This window comes from Macaca fascicularis, chromosome 9, assembly GCF_037993035.2.
Source record: "Macaca fascicularis isolate 582-1 chromosome 9, T2T-MFA8v1.1".
Classification (NCBI taxonomy): domain Eukaryota; kingdom Metazoa; phylum Chordata; class Mammalia; order Primates; family Cercopithecidae; genus Macaca; species Macaca fascicularis.
The window spans coordinates 56,080,953-56,099,319 of NC_088383.1; the positions used below are offsets into that span (position 1 = coordinate 56,080,953).

Below are 18,367 nucleotides of genomic sequence, written 5' to 3' on the forward strand. Positions count from 1 at the left end.
AACAGGAGTATTTAGTAATACTTTAGTAAGCTTATACAAATACGCTAAAGTACAGTTTTAATTTGGCTTCTAAGTATACTTTATTCTAGACATTATAAATCACCATCACTTGAAAGAAAAAAAGAGAGCCAGAGATGAATATATACTGTCCAACATAATGTAAAGGCATAGTAGCATCCTTAACATGACATATGCTGTGCTCCTAAATATTAAGGATAAGATGCTAAAGTTTGTCTTTGTCCCCATGTTTTGGGTTCTAAAATATTAGATGTAGAAAAAAAGAAAAAGAAAGAAAGTAAAAAGAAACCACTCTAAGATGAGGAATTTTATTTTCATAAAACATCCATATCCACATAATTTGTAGGCAGTCTCCTAAATGGCTTTCAGTGATCCCCTTCTCTTAATATTCATATCCTGTCCTTTCAGCTTGATGGTTGGCTTGACATTAATCACACTTGAGCTTAATCACTTCCAAGTCTAGATGACAAAAGCCTTTGACTTTTTTCTTGCACATTCTTTGTTGCCTTCTTATTTATCAGCCCTGTCGAAGCTGCTTCCATGTTGTGAGATGCTTTATGGATAACATCCACGTGGTAAAATAGTGAAGTAGGCCTCTTGCCAACCGCCAACTAAGAATAGCTATGGAGGAACTGAGTCCCACCAACAGCTACTTGAGTCACTGTAAAAGTGGACTCATCACTGGTTGAACCTTGGGATAACTATAGCCCAATTGACACCTTGATTTTAGCCTTGTGAGATATTCAGACAGAGAATGCAGCCAAGCATTCTCTGAATTTCTGACTCATTGAAACTGTGAGATAATAAACGTTTGCTGCTTTATCCACTAAGATTTTGGATAATTTGTTAAACAAATATATAATGAATACACATACATACACAAACTTGCAAGATAAAATATAACTTTAGAAGAAAAAAGAATAAATCAAGCAAGAACTAGATGCAGCCAACATAAACGAAGCTCAACATATTTCATTACAGCATGTGGAAATTGTAAAATATCTTTTTCTTATATATGTTAAGTACTCAGTAAAAAATTAAAGTATTTCTGAAATCTGTATACTGAAGATGAAAAAGACAAAGAAAACTTAGAGGATGTATGGGAGGTAGTGAAAAGATAATTAAAAGATTCAAAATCAAAATTTATATAACAGAATTTGTATTTTAAGAAAAATTTAAAGAGTTACAAAAAGTATGTCCCCTTCTCTGGCAGTAATTATTACCCTATTTGCTGTAATATAATAAATAAGGTTTTGAGTAACAAATTTATGGCAGATTTAAGCAACAATCCAGGTAAACAGACACCTCTCCTTCAATAAGGGAGCAGGAAATGACAATTACATTATTCAGCAAAAACATTTTATCTTTGTTTACAGACTTTGTGTGTGTGTGTGAATGTTTCTCACAAACAGCAAAGGCCACCAATCTTAACAAAGAATTTATTTGACCATTAGCTATATTTCATGCGTAACCTTTATTTTATAACATGAAATTATATATTGAATTTAGATTTTTACATTTTGTTAATTTCTACTTCACAAGAAAGGGAAAAATAAAAAATCTTCAAAAAGCAATTATAGCTCAACGATTTAAATCAGTTCACCAGGCTATGGTTGTGGCAGATAATAAAAAATTAAATTCTTCTTCCAAAACTAAGTTGATTACTCTGAGTACCTGCCTGTGTTCTTCCAAGATTTTATAAATTACATGTGATTGGAGCTCAGACGAAATTTAGATTGCTTTTTTTCCAACTTTTAAGTTCAGTGGTACATGATTATGATTAAATGATGGCTAAAATGAGGATCTAAATCTATTGTATCATTACAATCAGAAATAAATAACAATAAAGTATTTTATTAACTTATTTCTGAGGTAATAGAAGAGGAATATGTATGACAGGGAAGAATGAATTGATTTGGACTGGTAAGGAAATGTGATTTTAAAAGAAATTTACACACCTAATTAGTATGCAGGAAGGTGTGGAATGCAAAAAAGCCTTGAGATAAAATTAATGACTTAAAAAATTCTGAGAGCCCAAACAGTCATGCACCATTATATTCAAAACCAAAATAAGCACATGCTGAAACATTTCTTATCTTAATGTGAGGAAAAACTTGATGTGCCGGGAATAGTGAGAAATCACATATTTCCTGGAATGGCCAGACTGCTTTTTGAGTAAATTGGAGCCACAAAATCAAGGTACATATTCAATCCATGAATGTTATGATTTCTGATTTGCAGCATTTTGAAGTTTTGATATATCAAAGCATTCTGAATAATAAAATCTCACATCTAATGTTGGTAAATATGACTGCAACAAGCTCTAAAATTCTACACTCCTTGCCTTTCTACCTGAACCTTACCCCCCAAAAATAATTTATTCCAGGTATTTCCAGTCAAAATTTTAAAACTGACACTAATTTTGTATAGTTTGGGTCATGTTTATGACATATTAATTAGTCATAGTTGTCAAGAAACAGAATGACCTAGGTAATATGCACAACTCTGAAGCTAGGCTGTCAAGTTTTGAAACCAATGCATTAAGAACAGGTAAGTGGCTGGGCACAGTGGCTTATGCCTGCAATTCCAGCACTGTCAGGGGCTGAGACAGGTGGATCACTTGAGATCAGGAGTTCAAAACCTGCCTGGCCAACATGGGTGAAACCCCGTCTCTAACCAAAATACAAAAATTATCCAGGCGTGGTGGTACACTATATGTATCCAGGGTCATAAGGTAAACAAGGTCATAGGCAACTTTTCGACAATTCTCATATTACAGGGACTACAAATAAGATTTTCTTTTATTTGAAATGATGGAAGAAGAAATCATCACTTTTCTTAGGTTATTGTTTGATTGTTATGCTGCTGAATAGCTAGATATATGCTATTGGTTTTCTTAGACAACAAAGTAATGATGTGAAGAAAGATTTCACCAACACATAATTAGTATAACTGTATTTTTCCGGTAGGTTAATGTTCTTAACCATAAAATTTTGGGGTCTGGATTTTTTTAAGATAATTCTGCAATCACAGTGAAACACAGGAAGTATTCCACTACTTTTTCTTTTTTTAGTGTCTTATTTCACATTTTCACCTTTTATTTTAGATTCAGGCATTACATGTTCACATTTGTTACATAAGTATATTGCATGAAGCTGAGGTTTGGGATATGAATGACCTTGTCAAACAGATAGTGAATATAGTACCCAATAATCACTTTCTCAACCCCTGCTTCTTCACTTCCTAACCCACCCAATTTCTGTCTATTAATCTTCAGTGTCTATCGTTATGTCCATGAGTACCCAATATTTAGTTACCACTTAGAAGTGAGAACATGCGGTATTTGATTTCATGTTCCTGAATTAATTTGTTTAGGATAATTTGTTTAGGTCTCCAGCTGTATCTATGTTACTGCAAAGGACATTATTTTATTCTTTTTCATGGCTGCATAGTATTCCATGGTGTATATGTGCCCTTTTGTATTTATCTAATTCACCATTGATGAGCATCTAGGTTGATTCCAAGTCTTTGCTATTGTAACTTATAAAACTTTGATAGACAAATGTTACATCTTGGTCGGATGCGGTGGCTCACGCCTGTAATCCCTACACTTTGGGAGGCCGAGGTGGGTGGATCACCTGGGATTAAGAGGTCGAGATCAGCCTGGCCAACATAATGAAACCCCGTCTCTACTAAAAATACAAAAAATTAGCTGGGCGTGGTGGCACACACCTGTAATCCCAGCTACTCAGGAGGCTGAGGCAGGAGAATCGCTTGAACCTGGGAGATGGATGTTGCAGTGAGCTGAGATCACGGCACTGCACTCCAGCCTGGGCAACAAGAGCGAAACTGTGTCTCAAAAAATAAAATAAAATAAAAATGTTATATCTTAACATATGTTGTGTCTTGTAACTGAAGACATATTATTATTTTAATTCAAAAGGTTTAGGGCATGCTCAGCTGAGTTATTCAAATGATTCTGAGTAATTTCCAACACTTTTCTTTCTTTAAAGCTTTTAATTTAGGTTCATGCATACATGTGCGGTTTGTTATACAGGTAAATTGTCTGTCACAGGGTTTGATTGTACAGATTATTTTGCCACTCAGGTAATAAACATAGTACCTTTATAGGTCGTTTTTTTATCCTCACTCTCCTCCCTCTGTCCACCCTCAAGCAGCCCCCAGTGTATGTTGTTCCCATCTTTGTGTTCCTCTGTACTCAATGTTTACCTTCTGCTTCTAAGTGAGAACGTGCAGTATTTGGTTTTCTGTTCCTATGTTAGTTCACTTAGGATAATGGCTTCTAGTTGCATCCATGTTGTTGCAAAGGACACGATCTCATGCTTTTCTGTGGCTGCATAGTTATTCCATGGCATATATGTGCCACATTTTCTTTATTCAGTCTACCATTGATGGACATTTAGGTTGATTGATTTCATATCTTTACTATTGTGAATAGCATGACATAAATGATACACGTGCATGTGTCTTTATGGTACAACAATTTATTTATCTTTGGATATATACCTAAAAATGGGATTGCTGGGTCAAATGGTCATTTTACTTTGAGTTCCTCGAGAAATCGCCAAACTACTTTTCACAATGGCTGAATTAATTCCCATTCCCACCAGCAGTGTATTAGTGTTCCGTTTTCTCCTCAACCTCACCAGCATGTTTTCGCTGTTGTTGTTGTTTTACTTTTTAAAAGCAATTCTGATTGGTGTGAGATGGTATCTCATTGTGGTTTTGATTTGCATTGCTCTCATGATTAGTGATGATGAGCATTTTTTCATATGCTTGTTCACCATATGTCCGTCTTCTTCTGAAAAGTGTGTGTTCATATTTTTGCCCACTTTTTGAGGGGATGGTTTGCTGTTTGCTTATTGATTTGTAAATTCCTTATAGATTCTGGATATTAGACCTTTGTCAGATGTGTAGTTTGTAAGCATTTTCTCCCATTCTGTAGGTGGCCTGTTTACTGTGTTGATAGGTTTCTTTTTGTTCTGCAGAAGCTCTTTAGTTTAATTAAGTCACATTTGTTGATTTTTGCTGTTACAATTGCTTTTGCCATCTTTGTTACAAAATCTTTGCCAGGGCCTATGTCCAGGATGTTAATTCCTAGGTTATCTTCCAGTGTTTTTATAGTTTTAGGTTTGACATTAAAGTCTTCAATCTATCTAGAGTTGATTTTTGTACATGGTGTAAGGAAGGGGTCCAGTTTCATTTTTCTACATATGTATAGCCAGTTATCCCAGCACCATTTGCTGAATAGGGAGTCCATTCTCCATTGCTTGTTTTTATTTACTTTCTTGTACATCTGATGGTTATAAGTATGCAGCATTATTTCTGGGATCTCTATTTTGTTCCCTTGGTCTATGTGTCAGTTTTTATACCAGTATGATGCCATTTTGGTTACTGTAGCATTGTAGTATAGTTTGAAGTCAAGAAATGTGACATCTTCAGCTTTTTTCTTTTTGCTTTGGATTGCCTTAGCTATTCAAGCTCATTTTTGGTTTGATATGAATTTTAGAATACATTTTTCTAGTTCCGTGAATAATGTCTTTGGTAGTTTAATAGGAATAGCATTGAATCTGTACTTTGTTTTTGGCAATATGGCCATTTTAATGATGTTGATTGTTTCTTTACACAAGCATGGAATGTTTTTCGATTTGTTTCTGTCATCTTTGATTTCACTGAGCAATATTTTAAATTCTCATTGTAGAGATTTTTCACCACCCTGGTTAGTTGTTTTCCTAGGTACTTTTTTGTGTGACTCTTGTAAATGGGATTGCATTCTTGATTTGGCTGTCAACTTGAATGTTGTTGGTACATATGAATGCTATTATTGATTTTCGCACATTGATTTGGTATCCTGAAGCTTTGCTGAAGTTGTTTATTAGATCAAGGAGCTTTGGAACAGAGACTATGGGGTTTTCTAGGTGTAGAATCACATCATCTGCAAACAGGGATAGTTTGACATCCTCCCTTCCTAAATGGATGGGTTTTATTTCTTTCTATTGTTTTATTGGTCTGGCCAGGACTTCCATTACTATGATGACTTGGAGTGATAAGAGAGGACATCTTTATCTTGTTTATCTTTTCAAGGGGAATGCCTCCAGATTGTTACCATTCAGTATGACATTGGTTGTACATTTGTCATAGATGGCTTTTATTATTTTAAATTATGTCCAAAATTATCACCTCAAAAAGTAAGATATGCCCTAAATAACCCTCATTCTGTTTCTGGGTTTCATCCCTCTTAAAGAGTTCGTTATGTTGCCTCACCACCGTTTTATTTTAATACGGGGGTATTACTTAACGCTTCTACATCAGCAGCTGGAAAGATAATTTATTCCTCAGATAGAGAAGAGTGTTGGTCTGATTTGTGTTGTCTCAGTTGCTTTATCTTATTTAGAGAATAAGATATTCTCTAAATAAACATTCCTTTGGTCAAGGCGTCCTGACTCATGCAAAGTCATTGCCTATTTATTATACATTTAAAGCAAAACTTAACATTTAACTCTAGACTTATGTAATATCACTTTTAATTTTTTCCAAGTTCATCTAAGCATAATAAAATCTGTAGAAAATTCTCCCAAATGTAGACTGACACTTGCTTTCCTCTTTTCTGATAACTCAGGGTGGGGATTACCACAAATAGAACTTTAAAATTCTAGTGTATACTACTGAGGCCCATAAAAATATTATTATCCTTGGTTTTTTTGTTTGTTTTTTGTTTTTTGAAGAGAAGAATGGAATGCAATTCTCATTTCTCCACAAATGTAGTCTTTACCAACTTTGCAAATTGTCTATACTTGGTCTGTTTACTTGCAGTACTGAAAAGCTGTTTTGTTGATAACATAATTGCATGGTATTTGCTAGGAGATACTTGGACCCAAAAAGCCACCACAGGAAAGCATCTTGAAATTCTTTCTTTCAAAATGAGCAGAAACGTAATTTCTTTTGTAAACAAGAGGAAAAAACAAAAGATGACGTGTTTAATGTCTAGTCCATGAAACCTGTTTAAAATTGGAGCAAGAACAGGAAATTTCAAGTATTACTTGGAAAAACAATATTTCCACAGTATAAATAAAAGTTTATCAAGACTCCTGCACACAGCTTTCTTGTGTCAAGTTTTAAGAAGCCAAAACAAAACCTGTGATGATCATACAAATAACATACATTTTTCTTGAAAAGATTTTATAGAACATCAACAAGGCTTTTTCCTTGTATGTACTAGATATTTACTCATGTATTTTAATTGTAGATATTTTTCTTGTATAATTCTCGATATACTAAATATTTAGAAGAACTGAATCTGTGGTGATAGTAAATTAGATAATATAAGCAAATCTCTGGAAAATGAAAATAAAATTCTAAACAATTGAAAAGGATCCAGAGTGATATCTAGCCTTACCAACAAAGTTATAATAGAAATCTGGTCTTAGAATCTGTGTTGTAAGATAATATAGAAAATGCACAGAAAGAAAAGGTCTGTTCTACAGCAAACTGAAAACTGAATATGAATCTGAAAAGTTGAATATGTAAATGGATGTATGATACTAAGCAGCATTATAAGGAGTATAAAGAACTTGTCTGAGATAAACAGATGACCCAAGTCATTTTGCTCATTATAATTTTGGATAGAATGGTTGCATGGGAGTAAGAGAGAAGGAGACATTCTTCTGTAAAGAAAAGAGACTAGATTCACCTTTGATTGTGTTTGCCTGTCTTAGCATGCAGGTGTGGGAGTAGGCAGGGAGGGGTGAAAGGATGAGAAGTGAAATATCATCAAGTTCACCTTGTAACAAGGGCTGAGGTTATTGTTAAATACAGTGGGTCTTGGAAAATGAAGCTAAGATTTCCACCTTTCAGCAGAGTTTCCTTCTCCACAAAAAAATATTCCTACCCCATAGAATAGAAGAAAAAGGATAACTTTTCTAGAGGAAAATTCAATGCACAGTACCAAGGCAGCATTTGTGAAACCGTGGACACCTGAGAGGCAGTTATGTGCCACCGATGCTCCATCATGACAGTATTGATAGGGTCCTGCTTTTGATTCATCAGAGAAGCTGACGCTTGAGAGACCAGAAGGTTGTCCTAGACTCAAACAAAACAGAAATTCTGGACATTTCATCTACAGCATACCTATTGTACTTCCCTCGTCTGGAGGTAGGAATTTGAATAAATGATAATTTCTGTGAACCAGCTAGTGGGTGTATGGTCAGATTCAATATTGCTTTTTACAATTTGCCAATTGTTCTGTTGGGGTTGTTTTGAAGTATGGCTTTCAACTGTTTCCCTCTCTTCTATTCTGCATTTTCAGATTCGTATTGGTGTGCTCTTTATATTATATTTGTCACCGAACTTGGTGATAGCAGGACAAAATATCTTTAATTCTACGATTCTAGAGTGTTAGGACTAAGATGTAACATATTTCCTACAAAGATGCAAACCAGAGAAAACAAAGAAAATGTACATGCCCAGGATTAAAAATAGTGTATCTAAGTAGTAAAGAATCTCTCCCATGGCTCCGTAAATATCACCCACTGGTTGCTGGGAGACCCCAGAAAGTGCCTCTCTCGTGTACTTTTAACTTTCATCGATTACGTTGTTGCACATGATAGGATCTCATTCTTCTTTATGGTTAAATAGTTCTCCCTTGTGTATCTGTACCACATTTTCTTTATCAATTATTCCGTTGATGTATACTCAGGTTGCTTCTAAATCTTGGCTATTGTGAACAGTGCTGCAATAAACATGGGAGTACAATTATCTCTTTCATATACTGATTTTCTTTCTTTTGGGCATATATCTAGCAGTGGGATTTCTGGATCGTATGATAGCTCTATTTTTAGTTTTATAGGAACTTCCATACTGTTCTCCATAGCAGTTGTACTAATTTGCATTCGTACCAACAGTGTGTGAGGGCTCCCTTTTCTCCACATCCTCATTAGCATTTGTTATTGCCTGACTTTCAGATAAAAGCCATTCTAACTGGTGTAAGATGGTGTCTCATTGTAAGTTTGATTTGCATTTCTCTGATGATCAATGATGTTGAGCACCTTTTTACATACGTGTTCGTCACTTGTATGTCTTCTTTTGAGAAATTTTTGTTTAGAACTTTTGCCCATTTTTAAATCGGATTATTAGATGCTTTCCTGTAGAGTTGTTTGAACTCCTTATATATTCTGGTTATTAATTCTTCGTCAGATGAGTAGTTTGCAAATATTTGCTCTCACCCTGTGGGTTGTCTCTTCACTTTGTTGATTCTTTCCTTTGCTGTCCAGAAGCTTTTTTAGTTGATGTGATCCCATTTGTTCATTTTTTTCTTTGGTTGCCTGTGCTTCCATATACAGTATAAAATTTTTTTCTATTTCTTTGAAGAATGTCATTGGTATTTGACAGGGATTGCATTGAATCTGTGGATTGCTTTGTATAGTATGGATATCTTACCAATATTGATTCTTGAAATCCATGACCATGAGATATCTTTTCATCTTTTTGTGTTCTCTTCATTTTCTTGAATCCATGATTTCACCATGTTGTCCAGGGTGGTCTTGATCTCTTGACCTTGTGATCTGCTTGCCTCGGCCTCCCAAAATGCTGGGATTACAGGCGTGAGCCACCGTGCCCAGCTGGCTTTTTATTTTTTATGTATCTGTTGCATGTGTTTTGGTTTGAGGTTGTCATAAAGCTTGCAAATGCTATCTTAAAAACCATTATTTTAAGCTAATAACAACACTGTTTGCATAACAAATAGACAAGAAAAAATAACTAATAAAAACTCTACACTCCCCTGCTTTTTAACTTTTTGTTGTTTCTACTTATATCTTATTTTACTATGTCTTGAAAAGTGGTTGTAATTATTATTTTTGATTGTTTCATAATTGGTCTTTCTACTTAAGAATATTTTATACACGAGAGTTACAGTGTTATAATATTCTGTTTCCTGTGAACATACTATTACCAGTTAGTTGTGTGCCTCCAGATGATTTCACTAACCTATCTGCAGATCAGTATTTTTACTAGCCTGATGGCAGTTAAGTGGCATAAAGACAGGGACATCTTTTTCTTGAGTCACAACAGTATCTTCAATGCCTAGCACTGAAGTGCTAAATACCTGATAAAAGTGGGAAATACCTGATAACTATTTATTTAATGAACTTAACAATGCATGAGTAACAAAGTATATATATATCACCAAATTGGAAAAATAAAATAAGATACATATAAATTGCTCCGAAACAAATATTCAGTAAATTAACATTGTTTGCTGTGTATAAATAAATCTAATCTTAAGTGTCATTACTGTGGTGCACTACAGAGAAAGTCTCCTTTTATCATGTAAAATGGCAAAAAAGGATATTTCACAGTTTGTATCTGAAATGTTCTGATCATAGCATTATGCTAAGTATATAAAATAATTTACATTGCTACAAAAACATATAAAGAGCTTTTTAAAAAAAAAAAAAAATCTTTTACTCCTGCTTCACAGAATGTAACTTTTAAAGGAACTTGTTCTTGTTTTCAAATGTTAAAATTTTACCTCTTACCATTAGAAGTTAGAAAAAAATTCAGGATTCACCTCAGTCTCCAAAAGGTATGTTTTTGACGGTGAAAGACTTCATTCCAGTGGAATGGCCATCAGTTGATATCCACACATTAATATTGTATGAGAACTGGCAGTTTCCTCCAAGGTGCCAGTCTGAAGTGAGAGTAATGGAATTGAGAGGATGGAAGGCTGACAGCAGCAAATGAGTTGTGTGATATGAGGAGTGGGAGTCAATCTAGTAACTGTATCCCTAACCTGGTTTCAACTGAAGTACTAAACTCCTAATTGTGTTTTACAGGATATGAATGATTATCCTCCTGTCTTTAGTAAATGAATATACAAAAGGATGGTGGCTCCAGATGCAGTCAAGGGTTCACCTATCACAACAGTTTATGCTGAAGATGCAGACCCTCCTGTAAGTAGAAGACGTTGATTAATATTCTGAACCGTACTGAAAAAAATCCTTAATACTCATAATGACCCAGTTGCAAGACAGCAAAAGTAGTCTCTGTGAATTTCACCCTATTTATCCGTACATTTTATGTTCTTTTGCTTATTTCATCCACAGGTACAGATCATATTTCAAATGCCTATTATTGAACCTAGACAATAAAGAATATGCTTTTTGATTTTTTAGAATGCACAATGTACTATTTACTAATTTGTCTAACAATGATAAATATATGTGAAAAGAATTGTCTCCATTTGTAAGCTTCCCTTAATCTGGATATATTTTAACTTTATGTATTTTCCATTGCATGCATATATACTATTTTGTTAGAAAACTCCAAATCAACATATCACATAAAACTTATACTGAATGTGTTTATTTTGGTAAATTAAAAAGCTTAAGATTGCTTATAGAAAATAATTAACAGATTCTTTTATCATACAGAACTTTACTTCTTTTGAGATATCCCAAATTATCTTTCAAGGCAAGGTTTTTAATAAAAATGTTATTATAGCAGGAGTGATAATATACCATATAGAATTAATAGTATACATATACAAAATGCTTTCTATAAATACCTTGATTGTTTTAAAAGTATTAATTATTTTCCTAAGAATTGAATGATGACTTAAATTTTTCTTTGAGTGGGCTCACACTGTAAGTTGGTGGCTGATAAATTTTGGAAAAATATAAATAAAAGTTAAATGAACTATTTTAGAAGAGTAAGAAAATAAAATCTTGAATGTCGTGGTGGCGGGTGCCTGTAGTCCCAGCTACTCGGGGGGCTGAGGCAGGAGAATCGCTTGAACCCGGGAGGCGGAGGTTGCAGTGAGCCGAGATTGTGCCACTGCACTACAGCCTGGCCACAGTGGGAGACAACGTCTCAAAAAAGAATAATAATAATAAATAAATAAATAAAAAGAAGTTCTGTTTTCTATTGCTAATATAAATAGTATTTCTTTTTCTTTTCTTTTCTTTTTTTTTTTTTTGAGACGGAGTCTCGCTCTGTCGCCCAGGCTGGAGTGCAGTGGCACGATCTCGGCTCACTGCAAGCTCCGCCTCCCGGGTTCACACCATTCTCCTGCCTCAGCCTCCCGAGTAGCTGGGACTACCGGTGCCCGCCATCACTCCCGGCTGATTTTTTGTATTTTTAGTAGAGATGGGGTTTCACCGTGTGAGCCAGGATGGTCTCGAGCTCCTGAACTTGTGATCCGCCCTCCTCGGACTCCCAAAATGCTGGGATTACAGGCATGAGCCACCGCGCCGGCCAAACGGTGTTTCTTTTAATGCTTGTATTTAATTAAAGGTGAATGGCCGTCATAACATTTTTCAGCTTCAATTTGGACAAGTCTTATAAACTCTATTGTGAGTATAAGGAATCAAAATATACTAATGTTAACATGAAAGTGGTGGGCTTTAATTCAGAAGCTCCTTTTCTTAAGTGTGTTAAAATGTCCTTGAAACTGCTTTAATGTGTTTTGGGATATATGATAGGCAAAATTTCATAGACTTGAACCCATCAATAAAGATGGTGAATGTGAAACTGGCAATTTGTCTGTTTTTAAAGTAAATTGTAACACATACAATATACTTTGAAATTAGGAATATGTATTCAATGTTATCCAACATATGTGTTTTTAGCACCAACTATATACTGGTCATTGTGGTAACCAGTTTTTGCTCTCAAGAAACTAATAATTTTATAGAAAAGACAGAATTGCAAATAGAAACTACAGCACTCTGTAATAAATGAGTGTAACCAAACCAATACTAACATACATTTTTTTAAAATTTTCATCGGCACAGAATTTAACATAGAGTTTAACGGCATTAATGATGAGAAACTACAAGTAGCGCTATTGTTCACCTACATGGGACATTCCTGAGAGTCTTCGTATATACAGTAAATTTCTTACTTCCGCTTTCGGTACTAATGTCTGTGGTGCCTGGCTTGGCATTCAGAGCACAGCCACCACTGTGCGAAAAGTTGTCTTGGTCTGTTGTCTGTTCTATAAAGAAGATAAATTACTTATAGAAAGCATTTGTCTAGAGAGAAAGCCCTGTTTTTACACTTCGAAGCTCTTTTAAGTAAATTTGCCAGATTTACATTTCATATTTCTTTGGAAGAGGTTTTCATTTTGTATTCCCGGTAGTAACTTTTAGCATTTAATAATTGATGTTTGCCTTTCGTTAGATGGAAAGTGGATGCCAGTCATTTTTTTTCTCCTTGAAACACCAACAATCTTCTGATATCACTATGATCAGAATTGAGCTTTTGAATCATTGCTGCAAATGGGGACCGTTAAATGAGATAGTTGCAATTTGGCTGCACCTGCATGAATCCTAAATAAAAGCTCAATTCCAGGAACATTTTTGAAATTACTATATTACATAATTATTTTTAAAAATATTAATCTTGGCTGGGCGCGGTGGCTTACGCCTGTAATCCCAGCACTTTGGGAGGCCGAGGTGGGTTGATCATCTGAGGTCGAGAGTTCAAGACCAGCCTGACCAACATGGAGAAATCCCATCTCTACTAAAAATACAAAATTAGCCAGGCGTGGTGGCGCGTGCCTATGATCCCAGCTACTCGGGAGGCTGAGGCAGGAGAATCGCTTGAACCCGGGAGGCGGAGGTTGCAGTGAGCCGGGATCGCTCCATTGCACTCCAGCCTGGGCAAAAAGAGCGAAACTCCGTCTCAAAAATAAATAAATAAATAAAATAAAATATTAATCTTGATTTTTACCCTTATTTTATGTTGGTATCATAAAAACAGAATAAGTGTTGTTCATATAGGCTTGCCAAATGTTTTCTACTCTGTTACTTTTATAAATGTTTATTAATTAGAAGAAAACAGTTTCAATTTCATATTCTTCAGGGATCCTATGCCACTACCTGGGGCTGTATCTATCTTAACACTATTTCCTGTGGAAATAGAATGTTGAATATTCGATTTCCATGTAATTGTATGATCTTGAGTGAATTTCTTAGTCTTGATTTCTAATTTGATTGCACTATGGGCTGAGAGATATAAATCAACATTTAATTCTAAACATCTTAAATTGTTTGTGATATTCACAGTCCTGACAAATAAACACAAAGGATGGATCACTGAACTCAGTAACTTCAAAACGAAAAATGATCAAGAGTGCCAACATCATCAAACACTGCTGTTAAAAACACAGGCTCTGGCAGCAGTTTGTGAATTGCATGGATACTTCCACATTTGCACTCAGATTTGAGTTAATTTGAACGAGATATTTAGTATTCACTTCTGTTGTTGTCATTATCCAAAGTGTTAACACATTAGATGAGGCACAGGACTGTGTGTGTGGGAGGAGATGTTCCTCACATCAATGAGGCTATTGACAGAAAAAAATATATATGTTGTGTTATTCAGATGTTCATCCCATCTGTTTTAAAACAGTTATTCACAGAGCTACTGGTGAATAGAACTTCAAAGAACTAGCGAGGTAAACTAAAAAGGAAATGTGGTCAGTTACCTGCTTTGGTTCTTTGTAAAGTATATTCTGGGAAAACAGTTTGAGGTATTGTTGCCTTGATATATTGCATATTAGTTTTTACCCCTTTAAGGTTGTCAATGTTTTATAAGCAAGTACTCATTAAAATCCCTGAAAGTGTGTATAGAAAAACTTCAATGAATTGTTCTGAGCGTTTTGTTAGTAAATGTAAATTATGCCCTGTGAGCCAAGTATCTGTTTATATTACTAACTGCTGAGATCAGTATGAACTGACTACTCTTACTTGTCCTATGCATGGGATTAGGTCATGAAATAAAGGGTGCAGGAAACGAGAAGGCACTAATTCACTCCTGTAACCTAAGACTGTTTTTGCTCAAGGCATAGTAGTGAAAGGATCAATCTGGGTTGCAGCTGTACAGAGGCACCCATTGCCTCAACAAATTCAGCCCCCAAATGTCAGTGTAGGATAGATGATAAAACCTAAGTGTAAATCTATTCCCTGATGAATACTTTAGGATTTCTCAAAAAGGTAGGGAAGATTTTATGTCCTGATAGTGTGCATTCTTGACTGAAATTGTCTGTTCACCTTAGAAAGGATGCTGTCAATTTATTTATTCATAACAATTTTAAAAACACACTGCTGAGAGACAAATAATGCCCTAATTCTGTTCCCAGGCATGGCCTTGATATTTTCTAAATTAAGGTGAACAAATTATATATGCCTAAGGAATTGAACTGCATACATACAGGTTGTTTCTATATCAAGAGAGAGAAAACAGAACTACCAAAAGGAAGTATTGAAATGGAAATTTATTTAGGATTTATATATTTTAGTACTGAAGTTTATTAATATATCATTTTTAGGAAACTTATTCATATTTAAATGTATTAAATTGCTCATTTTTATTTTGAAAATTGTGTTCCGCTTTATTCCTGAGGGTACACAGCAAATTTAGGAAATACTCACATTTTGCAACCTGAACAAAGAAAAGTTCGGGTGTTTGCCTGATAGTGTTGCAAGTCAAATTGAACACTTCTACAAATAATTTTCTTTAAATATCATGTCACATTCTTTATTATAAAGAAAATGAGGATAGTACTTTTCAAATTCCTACTTGAAATCTAATTTATTATTTTAAGTGATTTTATTTCATCTCTATGAAAGGGTGCCTCCCATCTTCCTCCCCCTTTAGCCAAGCTTCTGTGTCTTCCCTCCATCCACTCCCAGTGCCTTCCCTCTGAAGATCCGTTAGGACTGCACCAGTCAAATCAGTCCCTCGGTGGCAGCTGTTGCACCTGGCTGCATCTAGTTGGCCATCTTAACATGTGTATTTCCATAACTAATTTTTGTGTGTTGATTTTGTACCCTGCAATTTTGCTGAATTAAAATTAGCTCTAGTAGGTTTATTTCTTTGTTTTTTTGAGACAGGGTCTGGCTCTGTCACCCAGGCTGGAGTACAGTGGTGCAATCTTTGGCTCACTATAACCTCCACCTCCTGGCTCAACTGATCTTCCCACCTCAGCCTTCTGAGTAGCCGGGATGACAGGCGTGAGCCACCACACCTTGCTGGTTTTTGTACTTTTTGTAGAGATGGGGTTTTGCCGTGTTGCCCAGGCTGGTCTCGAACTCTTGGGCTCAAGCAACCTGCCTGCATTACCATCCCAGAGTGTTGGGATTACAGGTGTGAGCCACCATGTCTGGCTAGTAGGTTCATATATGTGTATATGTGTGTGTATGTATTATGTGGAATTTTCTGAATATAGAATCCTGTCATCTGACAACAGAGTTTCACTTCTTCCTTTCCAATTAAGATGCTTTTATATCTTTTTCTTGTCTAATTTTCTTGGCTGGAACTTCCAGTACAATGTTGAGTAGTAGTGGTGAAAGTGAGAATCCTTATTTTGTTCCTGTACTTAAGTGGAACACTTTCCATTTTTCACCAATGAATATGTTTGCTATGGATTTTTTCATAAATGCTCTTTATTCTTTTTGAGAAATTCCTTCTATTCCTAGCTGAATGTTTTTATTATGAAAGGGTGTTCAATTTTGCCAACTACTTTCTCTGCATCTATTGAGATGATAATATGTTTTCCCCCTTTGTTTCACTAATGTGGTGCATTACATCAATTGATCTCTTATGTTGAACTCCTCTTGCATTCCTGGGATAAGTCCCACCTGGTCATGGTGTATACCACTTTTAGTGAGCTGCTGGCTTTGGTTTGGTAGTATTTCATTCACTATTTTTGTGTCTATATCCATAAAGGATATTGGTGTGTAGTTTTCCTTTCTTCTCTTCTTTTTTTTATTTTTATTTTTATTTTTTGAGATGGAGTTTAGCTCTTGTTGCCTAGGCTGGAGTGCAACAGTGTAGGGGGAACCAGCCTCCAATGTTTCAACATAGGTTCTTTTCTATTTTCCCTAAGTGTTGGCTGGTCTGAGAAATAAAGGGACAGAGTACAAAAGAGAGAAATTTTAAAACTGGGTGTCTGGGGGAGACATCACGTGTCGGCAGGTTCCGTCATGCCCCCTAAGTTGCAAATCCAGCAAGTTTTTATTATAGATTTCAAAAGGGGAGGGGTGTACAAATAGGGTGTGGGTCACAGAGATCACATACTTCAAGGGCAATAAAATATCACAAGGCAAATGGGGACAGAGTGAGATCACAGGACCAGGGCACAATTAGAATTGCTGATGAAGTTTCATGTCCCACTGGGCATGCATTCTCACTGATAACATCTTATCAGGAGACAGGGTTTGAGAGCAGACAACCTGTCTGACTAAAATTTACTAGGCAGGAATTTCCAAATTCTAATAAGCCTGGGGGCGCTCCAGGAGACTGGGGCTTATTTCATCCCTTATCTGTAACCATAGAAGACAGACACTCTCAGAGTGGCCATTTTAGAGACCTACCCCTGGGAATGCATTCTATTTCTCACAGCTGTTCCTTGCTGAGAAAAGTAATTCAGTGATATTTCTCCTGTTCGCTTTTGTAAGAAAAGAAATATGACTCTGTTCTGTCTGGTCCCGCAGGCAGTCATGCCCAATGGTTATCTCCCTTATTCCCTGAAAATTGCAGCCATCCTGTTCCTTTTGGATGCCCAGATTTCCTATTGTTCAAACATACATGCTCTACAAACAATTTGTGCAGATAACGCAATCATCACAGGATCCTGAGGTGACATACATCCTCAGTTTACGAAGATGACGGGATTAAGATATTAAAGTAAAGACAGGCATAGGAAATTATAAGAGTATTGATTGGGGAAGTGATAAATGTCCATGAAATCTTCACAATTTATGTCCAGAGATTGCAGTAAAGACAGGCATAAGAAATTATGAAACTATTAATTTGGAGAACTAATAAATGTCCATGAAATCTGTACAATTTATGTTCTTCTGCCATGGCTTCAGCCGGTCCCTCCGTTTGAGGTCCCTGACTTCCCGCAACACAATGGCATGATCTTGGTTTACTGCTAACTCCGCCTCCCAGGTTGAAGTGATTCTCCTGCCTCAGCCTCCCAAGTAGCTGGGATTACAGGTGCCTGCCACTATGCCTGGCTAATTTTTGTATTTTAGTAGAGATGGGATTTTACCATGTTGGCCAGGATGGTCTCGATCTTCTGACCTAGTGATCTGCACACCTTGGCCTCCCAAAGTGCTGGGATTACAGGCATGAGGCACCATGCCTGGCCTTTTGTTTATATATATATATATATAATAAATATGAAACACTTCACAAATTTGCATGTCATCCTTGCACAGGGCCCCAGCTAATCTCTGTATTGTTCCAATTTTATTATATGTGCTGACAAAGCAAGCATGAGATCATTCTTTTTTAATGTAAGCATTTAAAGCTATAA

General features: G+C 35.8%; 1 protein-coding gene and 1 pseudogene across 1 annotated transcript in view; both read right to left on the reverse strand.

Moving 5' to 3' along the window:
* The window catches only part of LOC102120061 (glutamate dehydrogenase 1, mitochondrial-like), a 516,922-nt gene that overhangs the window by 475,335 nt on the left and 23,220 nt on the right, over positions 1–18,367 (reverse strand). The gene's annotated exons all lie outside the window — the stretch shown is intronic.
* LOC123566948 (U6 spliceosomal RNA) lies at positions 18,225–18,324 on the reverse strand (annotated as a pseudogene).